Source organism: Triticum aestivum, chromosome 3D (assembly GCF_018294505.1).
Source record: "Triticum aestivum cultivar Chinese Spring chromosome 3D, IWGSC CS RefSeq v2.1, whole genome shotgun sequence".
Classification (NCBI taxonomy): Eukaryota; Viridiplantae; Streptophyta; class Magnoliopsida; order Poales; family Poaceae; genus Triticum; species Triticum aestivum.
Window position 1 is genome coordinate 305,084,156 of NC_057802.1, and position 9,494 is coordinate 305,093,649.

Genomic DNA, 9,494 nt, shown 5'->3' on the forward strand with positions numbered 1-9,494 from the left:
GATGACGAGGGTTCAATTTGGGAGGCTACAATTCCACACTTGAATAAGATGGAGCATGAATTTCAAAGTAGCAAGGAGATAATTGCCATGATTCCGTAACGTGACACCTTAGGGAAGGTGACTCGTAGAATTATTCCCTTAAGTGGCAAAAAGAATTACTTTTCATACAAAGATCACTAAAACTCTTTATACCAGCCTAAGGCAATCACAATCGATCATTTGAAGGAGTTCGAAAGAATGACATACTCGGACTAGAATGGATGATGTGGATTACTTTGTTGAAGACAACGCAATGGATGATTTTTTCTTACCATCGGAAATAGATGGGACCCATGGTAAGCCTACTTGAAGATGATCCTGAATAACAATTACTGAAAGTGCAGACCATAGCAGAATGGCATAATGGCAGGTGCAAGCTGGGAGCCAAATGCAAATGTTGTGAATGTTCCAACCATCATATCTGCCTAAGATTCATATCTGGTTAGTAACATGATACTCCAGACTCAACATGTCTGAAAAGGAAAGTTTGCAACACAAACCAACGAGACAACGTTGCGAGATTCTCGGGATATGAACTACAGTAGCAAGCTCCAAAACATGAGCGGTTTCTGCTACACACATGTGAACACGCTGTCCTAGACAAGCATGACCACACAATAGTCTTATAATAAAACACTACAGAGTTCAGGTTGGGAACCATCATTGAGGATAATGAAGTCCTAGCATAAGTCATGATTCTTAAGAAGGAACTTCTTCTCCTTGAACAAATCGATCAGTGGCTTGGTGTGCTAGGGAATACATATGGAATGAAGATGATCAGTCTGTCAGACCATAGAATACTTCGCACGTACATGACCGACTTGGGATGATTCCGGAGGAAGCAAAACAAGCCTTCTCGAATTCACGGTGGCAACTTACATTAGATACACGTGAATTAGAGGAAGTCACTTCTCTCATCCAAACATATACCCCATGAACGGAACACGAAGGCATTGTTTAGAAAGTTTCCAACACTAGCTAAATGTTCAACATGAATCATGGAGAAGATAAAATGCTGCTGGTGAGCTCAACAACAAGTCATCAAGATTCCCATGAAGATGGAATTCCACAACTATGTGAACAAGGTGATAGTATTGGCCAGACCCAAAAGATATAATGGTGTATGCTCGAGGGACAACCACGAGTAAGACAACATTACGAACATCGTTGGTTCTGATTCGATTTGGCTATATCCCACACTCAAATCAAAGTTTCAACAAGACAATAAATCCAACAGCTGAACACGAGGGTCAATTGATGAAGATTTCATCTTGCTTCAACACACACACACCATAGATTGTTGGGGAGCGTAGTAATTTCAAAAAATTTCCTACGCACACGCAAGATCATGGTGATGCATAGCAACGAGAGGGGAGAGTGTTGTCCACGTACCCTCGTAGACCGAAAGCGGAAGCGTTATGACAATGCGGTTGATGTAGTCATACGTCTTCACGATCGACCGATCCTAGTACCGAACGTACGACACCTCCGTGATTTGCACACGTTCAGCTCGGTGACGTCCCAGGAACTCACTATCCAGTAGAGCTTCGATGGAGAGCTTCATCAGCACGACGGCGTGATGACGGTGATGATGAAGCTACCGGCGCAGGGCTTCGCCTAAGCACTACGATGATATGACCGAGGTGTATTATGGTGAAGGGGGGCACCGCACACGGCTAAGAGATCAATGAACTTGTGTGTCTATGGGGTGCCCCCCTCCCTTGTGTATAAAGGAGTGGAGGAGGGGGAGGAGGCCGGCCTCCTAGGCGCGCCCCAAGGGGAGTCCTACTCCCACTGGGAGTAGGATTCCACCCCTTCCATGAGTAGGAGAAGGAGGGAAGGAAGTAGGAGAGAGGGGGAAGGAAAAGGGGGGCCGCCGCCCCCCTTCCTAGTCCAATTCGGACTAGAGGGGGAGGGGCGCGCGGCCTGCCCTGGCCGCCCCTCTCTCTCTCCACTAAGGCCCATGAGGCCCATTACACTCCCCGGGGGGTTTCGGTAACCCCTAGGTACTCCGATACTCGTCCAAACTCTCTCGGAACCCTTCTGAAGTCCAAACATAGTCATCCAATATATCAATCTTTATGTCTCAGCCATTTCGAGACTCCTCGTCATGTCCGTGATCACATCCAGGACTCCGAACTACCTTTGGTACATCAAAACACATAAACTCATATTACCGATCATCACCGAACGTTAAGCGTGCGGACCCTACGGGTTCGAGAACTATGTAGACATGACCGAGACACGTCTCCGGTCAATAACCAATAGCGAAACCTGGATGCTCATATTGGCTCCCACATATTCTACGAAGATCTTTATCGGTCAAACCGCATAACAACATACGTTGTTCCCTTTGTCATCGGTATGTTACTTGCCCGAGATTCGATCGTAGGTATCTCTATACCTAGTTCAATCTCATTACCGGCAAGTCTCTTTACTCGTTCCGTAATGCATCATCCTGCAACTAACTCATTAGTCACATTGCTTGCAAGGCTTATAGTGATGTGCATTACCGAGAGGGCCCAGAGATACCTCTCCGACAAACGGAGTGACAAATCCTAATCTCGATCTATGCCAACTCAACAAGTACCATCGGAGACACCTGTAGAGCACCTTTATAATCACCCAGTTATGTTGTGACATTTGGTAGCACACAAAGTGTTCCTCCGGTATTCAGGAGTTGCATAATCTCATAGTCATAGGAACATGTATAAGTCATGAAGAAAGCAATAGCAATATACTAAACGATCAAATGCTAAGCTAACGGAATGGGTCACGTCAATCACATCATTCTCTAATGATGTGATCTCGTTAATCAAATGTCAACTCGTGTCAGTGGCTAGGAAACTTAACCATCTTTGATTCAACGAGCTAGTCAAGTAGAGGCATAGTAGTGACACTCTGTTTGTCTATGTATTCACACATGTACTAAGTTTCCGGTTAATACAATTCTAGCATGAATAATAAACATTTATCATGATATAAGGAAATATAAATAACAACTTTATTATTGCCTCTAGGGCATATTTCCTTCAGTCTCCCACTTGCGCTAGAGTCAATAATCTAGATTACACAGTAATGATTCTAACACCCATGGAGTCTTGGTGCTGATCATGTTTTGCTCGTGAGAGAGGCTTAGTCAACGGTCTGCAACATTCAGATCCGTATGTATCTTGCAAATCTCTATGTCTCCCTCCTTGACTTGATCGCGGATGGAATTGAAGCGTCTCTTGATGTGTTTGGTTCTTTTGTGAAATCTGGATTCCTTTGCCAAGGCAATTGCACCAGTATTGTCACAAAAGATTTTCATTGGACCCGATGCACTAGGTATGACACCTAGATCGGATATGAAGTCCTTCATCCAGACTCCTTCATTTGCTGCTTCCAGAGCAGCTATGTACTCCGCTTCACACGTAGATCCCGCCACGAAGCTTTGCTTAGAACTGCACCAACTGACAGCTCCACCATTGAATATAAATACATATCCGGTTTGTGACTTAGAGTCATCCGGATCAGTGTCAAAGCTTGCATCGACGTAACCATTTACGACGAGCTCTTTGTCACCTCCATAAACGAGAAACATATCCTTAGTCCTTTTCAGGTATTTCAGGATGTTCTTGACCGCTGTCCAGTGATCCACTCCTGGATTACTTTGGTACCTCCCTGCTAAACTAATAGCAAGGCACACATCAGGCCTGGTACACAACATTGCATACATGATAGAGCTTATAGATGAAGCATAGGGAACACCTTTCATTTTCTCTCTATCTTCTGCATTAGTCGGGCATTGAGTCTGACTCAACTTCACACCTTGCACTACAAAAAAAGACACATCCATGACATTTTGGGCCGAACTAAATTTTTTTCTGTCATACTTATGACACTTCTATGACGATAATTGTGACAAAACCCGGTATCATCATAGATGTGGTGGGGTCCTACTTCTATGACAAAAAATCATGATAAAAAATGGGCTTTTCGTCCTGTGCGGGCCGGAGACGCAGCTGCATGACATTCTTTGGGCCGTCCATGACGGAAAAAACCATGGTAGAAGCGAGGGCGAGGAAAATATCGGGGTGTTCCCGGTTACAGTGGGTGGTCGGGGCCGAGCGATGCACGTTTCTCTCGTACACGCACGCACGTGGGTGCGGGGCGTTGGGCTCTAATTGAACCCGAGCGAGGCGTTGGGCTCTAACTGAACCCGAGCGATTGCACTGCAGGCTACGCGTTACTGAACCCGAGCGATCGATGGATGGTTGTTAACTGAACCCGATCGAGCGATTCCTTCGCTACTGCTGCTAACTGAAGCCGATCGATGCTGCCTCTGGATGAACAGTGAGCGTTGCTGGGGGGTTGGATGAACAGTTCCCGGTGGGAGGGATGAACAGGACCCCGTGGTGTTGCCTCTGGATGAACAGGACCCCGATCGATCGAGCCGGTTGGGGCTGGATGAACAGGACCCCGTGGAGGGCTGGATGAACAGGACCACCCCGTGGAGGGCAGGATGAACGGTAGACGGTGGAGGGCTGGATGAACAGTAGCCCGTGGAGGGGTGGTTGAACAGGAGCCCGTGGAGAGGGCTGGTTGAACAGTAGCCGGTGGAGTAGCACGCGGTGGAGGCTGGATGAACAGGAGCCCGTGGATGAATAGTCGCAGGTGGACGGTGGAGATGAACAGTACCCTGTGGAGTCCCGTTTTGCGGTACGCCACACCCCTCCCGATGAACAGGACCCCCGTTTCGACCGTAGCGCTCCAACACAAGTCCGTTTCCTCCATTTTGCGGTACGCCACACCTCTCCTGATCAACAGGACCCCTGTTTCGACCATAGGAGGTCCGTTTCCTTCGTTTTGCGGTACGCCGGACCCCTCCCGATGAATAGGATCCCGTTTCGAACGTGGCCGGTCGAACACGAGGCCGTTTCCTCCGTTCTGTGGTACGCCAGGCCTCGTTTCCATCAGCTGTTTCGTCCAAGCCCTCCCGATGAACACGACGACGCATTCCGTTCCGACCCAGCCGGTTGGCTCCCCATGAACACGATGACGACGCAGTTTCTCCATTTTGACCCAGCCATGTACACGAGCCCTGGCCGTACGTATGTGCGGGTAGGGGTTCGAGACCCTGCCCGTATGTACGTACGTGGCCGTATTTTCTTTCTTGCACACTGGCCGCTGCACGTACGTGTACATGCTACGTGCGCGCCTCTATTATGACACGTGCGCGCCTCTACATCGACTAGTATGTACGTACACGTTCGCGACCAGAATGACAACGCTACATACGCTTTGACCAGGTGGGTCCCGACTGTCAGGCACTTCCTTGCCTGCGAAGATGTAGCTGGTGGGTCCCAGTAGTCAGGGGTGAATCGTTTTTTTTGCCCGGACGCACTTCCTTGTGTGCGAAGATGTAGCTGGTGGGTCCCAGCAGTCAGGGGGGAATGTTATTTTTGCGAAATACGGTGGCCCGTCCGGTGGGTCCCTGCTGTCAGGTGGAGGAATAATTATTTTGCGCGTAATAAGGAGGCACTTCCTTGCGGCCGCCGTGGACCCAGCTGTCAGCCTCTCCACGTACAGTACTCTTCCGATGGAAGTCGTTCCTTGACCACGTTGACCACGCCACGCCGAGGGCACCAAGGAGGTGGACGACGGCGAGGCCTAGGAAGGGGACGACGCGGATCCGAGGAAGACGCGACAGTGGAAGTCCACGTGGAGAGGAGTACGAGGGTTCACTGGTTCGGCTGCGGTGTGAGGCTGCCGTCGCCGTAGGGCCCGGCCAGCGGCGGGAATAGTAGGGGGCGGTGAGGCCTCCGCGGCAGCACAGCCGGCCACGGGAGGCAGGAGCATGTGGCACGACCGGCGCTGCTTTGGGCGGCTCGAGCAAGAAGACCAGAGGTTGAAGAAGCACTGCGGCCGTTGGATGGACATCGCACGGTCACTGGAGCTAGAATCGTTCATATTGACTAAGTTGACAAAGCACTCCGTCCCCGTCAACTTAGTAGGCCCACAAGTCAGTCTCCCACCAAGGTGGGTCCCAACTAGCAGGGGGAGTATTCATTTTTTTGTGCGTAATAAGGAGGCACTTCCGGTGGGTCCGAGCTGACAACAGGGGGAACGTTTTTTTCACGAAATACGGTGGCCCGTCAGGTGGGTCCCAGCAGTCAGGGGGGAAACGTGTTTTTCGCCAAATACGGTGGCCCATCCGGTGGCTCCCTGCTGTCAGGTGGAGGAATAATTATTTTCCGCATAATAAGGACGCACTTCCTTGCGGTTGCCGTGGACTCAGCTGTCAGCCTCTCCATGTAGAGTACTCTTCCGATGGAAGTCGTTCCTTGACCACGTTGACCACGCCGCGCCAAGAGCACCAGGGCGGTGGACGACGGCGAGGCCTAGGAAGGGGACGACACGGAGCCAGGCAAGACGCGGCAGTGGAAGCCCGCGCAGAGAGGAGTACGAGGGTTCACTGGTTCGACTGCGGTGTGAGGTTGCCGTCACCGCAAAATAACATGGGGTGTGGGTGAGTGGAGGGATGGCCTGGCCAGCGGTGGGAGTAGTAGGGGGCGGTGAGGCCTCGCGGCAGCACAGCCGGCCACGGGAGGCAGGAGCAGGCGGCACGACCGGCGCTGCTTTGGGCGGCTGGAGTAAGAAGACTAGAGGTTGAAGAAGAACTACGGCCGTTGGATGGACATCGTACGGTCACTGCAGATAGAATCATTCATATTGACTAAGTTGACAAAGCCCTTGGTACGCGTCAACTTAGTAGGCCCACAGGTCAGCTTCCGAAACGGTGCGCCCCAGATGTCAGGGGGAGGAATCATTTTTTGGGTGGGTGAAGCTAGAATATCCGAGATTAAAGAAGAAGCACGGCATCCGTTGGATGGACATCCAACGGCCACTGCTGCTAGAACCGTGTGTTGACTATAATAAGTTGACAAAGCCTTGCATACGCGTCAACTTCTTTTTTTTAGGGGACGCGTCAACTTAGTAGGCCCACAAGTGTGTGGCAGAGAACTTATAGCCCATTTGCGATTTGTAAGAATGTACAACCCATTTTTGAATTCTAATGGAATTTACTACAGCCCATTTACAGTTTGTTAAAAGTACAACCCATTTTCTAGCTAGGACAACGATTAATAATTTCAATCAACCGTTCAAGACAGAATTCAATAAAATTTCCCACATTTTGATGGGATCCGAAATATTTTTATCCCGAAATTTCTAGTCAGATTAAATATAAATTTGTATTACGTAAAAATCTAACGAAACATTGCGCGCGCAACAATTAAAAATTAAGATTTTTAAAATCCATAAATAATATTTTATAAACTAATTTCGTGCTTGGTGCATTTTTTATAGTTACTACCCAGTTTTTATAATTACATCCCATTTATTATTTTTTAAATCCCACTTTCCTGTTAAGCCTAATGCATCCCTCCTAGGAAAGATTTGCAGCCCAGCGGGGCGGAGAATAACAAGTTGACCTTGCCTGGGTATTCCTCAAAAAAACGTATAGCTGGGCTAGCCATTTTCATCTTGAAAAAAATTAATATCTGGGCTGGATATCTGTCCTGGGCTAGACGGGCCATAGCCCGCCTAGTTAATACCCTCCTCTCCTCTGAACAACAACGAAAACATCGCCAAGAAAAACTCTGCAGTGCTCACGCCTCAAAAACAGAAATACTGCTCGAGCTGCTTGGTCCCAGCTGTCGGCCGCATCTTGTGCAATTCTCTCGTTTATATTGACTACATAGGTTGACAATGGTGTGGGACTGTGATGTCAGGAAACCAGGAGGAAGCAAAAAAAATATAGTTATACATAATAAGGAGGCACTTGCGTATGTACGGCTATGGCCCTAGTGGGTCCCTACTGTCAACCAGTCAAAATAAAGTCATCTCCTGAATCCTCATGTTCATTGACCATGTTAACAATGCTCGGCGCCACGGCGAGCGCAACAACTTGAAGGACGGCGGAGAGGGCCTTGCGGGCCCTACGGATGGTCTGATACAGCGTCGGCTCATTCAGGAAGCCAGGATCATCGGACACCTATGAGCACCTTCGAGAGACTGAGACGGCATGAAACGGTAAGGCCGCGCTTGGGAGCTCTGGTTTATTTCACACCTGTATTAAGATACAAGTGTAATTTACTCGTCATCGAAAACAATGCGTAAAATACATGCGTAATGAAACCGAGGGCCCGAGGTCTGTAAGTAAAACCGGCAGGTTACGCGTGTAATTTGAGAGATCGCTGTATATTTTACTAGTCGTAATCGACCAACCAAGCGCTTCGCCCGAGCCCATCTGCTTTTATTTACAAGCGTCAGTTTTACAAGCGGTTTTGGTTGGAAAACGACGATCCAATCACGACCTAAGATGATGAGTTGGTCGGAAGATCATATGGTTTCACGTCTAACCTACCCGACTTGTCGTATAGGCTATGAATGAAACATAAGACGATGAACTTCTTAAGCATGGAAACAACAGAAGAGGATGATCTTCCTAACAAGCAAATCACTGGCATTAGATCGACATGCAAAACAATACGAAGCATTATTCTCAGGAGGCACGGTGAACAGCTCGTGATGCCACATGCCACAACATTCCAAGCTCAACTTTGCAATCAAACACAAGGCCTGGAATTACATAGACAATATTCAGAACAAACTCTTAAAATATCTTACATAAGTCAACATTCATGTGACTATGCATCTCAGCAGAGTAAATATTTACTTCTGAACTGAAGATAGGAATAGGAAAAAATGATCGATGTTGCTCACAACAAAGGGCGTCCCACTCAAAAATATCAAATGCATGTCTTCTGGCTAACAACAACAACAACAAAGCCTTTAGTCCCAAACAAGTTGGGGTAGGCTAGAGGTGAAACCCATAAGATCTCGCAACCAACTCATGGCTCTGGCACATGGATAGCAAGCTTCCACGCACCCCTGTCCATAGCTAGCTCTTTGGTGATACTCCAATCCTTCAGGTCTCTCTTAACGGACTCCTCCCATGTCAAATTCGGTCTACCCCACCCTCTCTTGACATTCTCCGCACGCTTTAGCCATCCGCTATGCACTGGAGCTTCTGGAGGCCTACGCTGAATATGCCCAAACCATCTCAGACGATGTTGGACAAGCTTCTCCTCAATTGGTGCTACCCCAACTCTATCACGTATATCATCATTCCGGACTCGATCCTTCCTCGTGTGGCCACACATCCATCTCAACATACGCATCTCCGCCACACCTAACTGTTGAACATGTCGCCTTTTAGTCGGCCAACACTCCGCGCCATACAACATTGCGGGTCGAACTGCCGTCCTGTAGAACTTGCCTTTTAGCTTTTGTGGCACTCTCTTGTCACAGAGAATGCCAGAAGCTTGGTGCCACTTCATCCATCTGGCTTTGATTCGATGGTTCACATCTTCATCAATACCCCCATCCTCCTGCAACATTGACCCCAA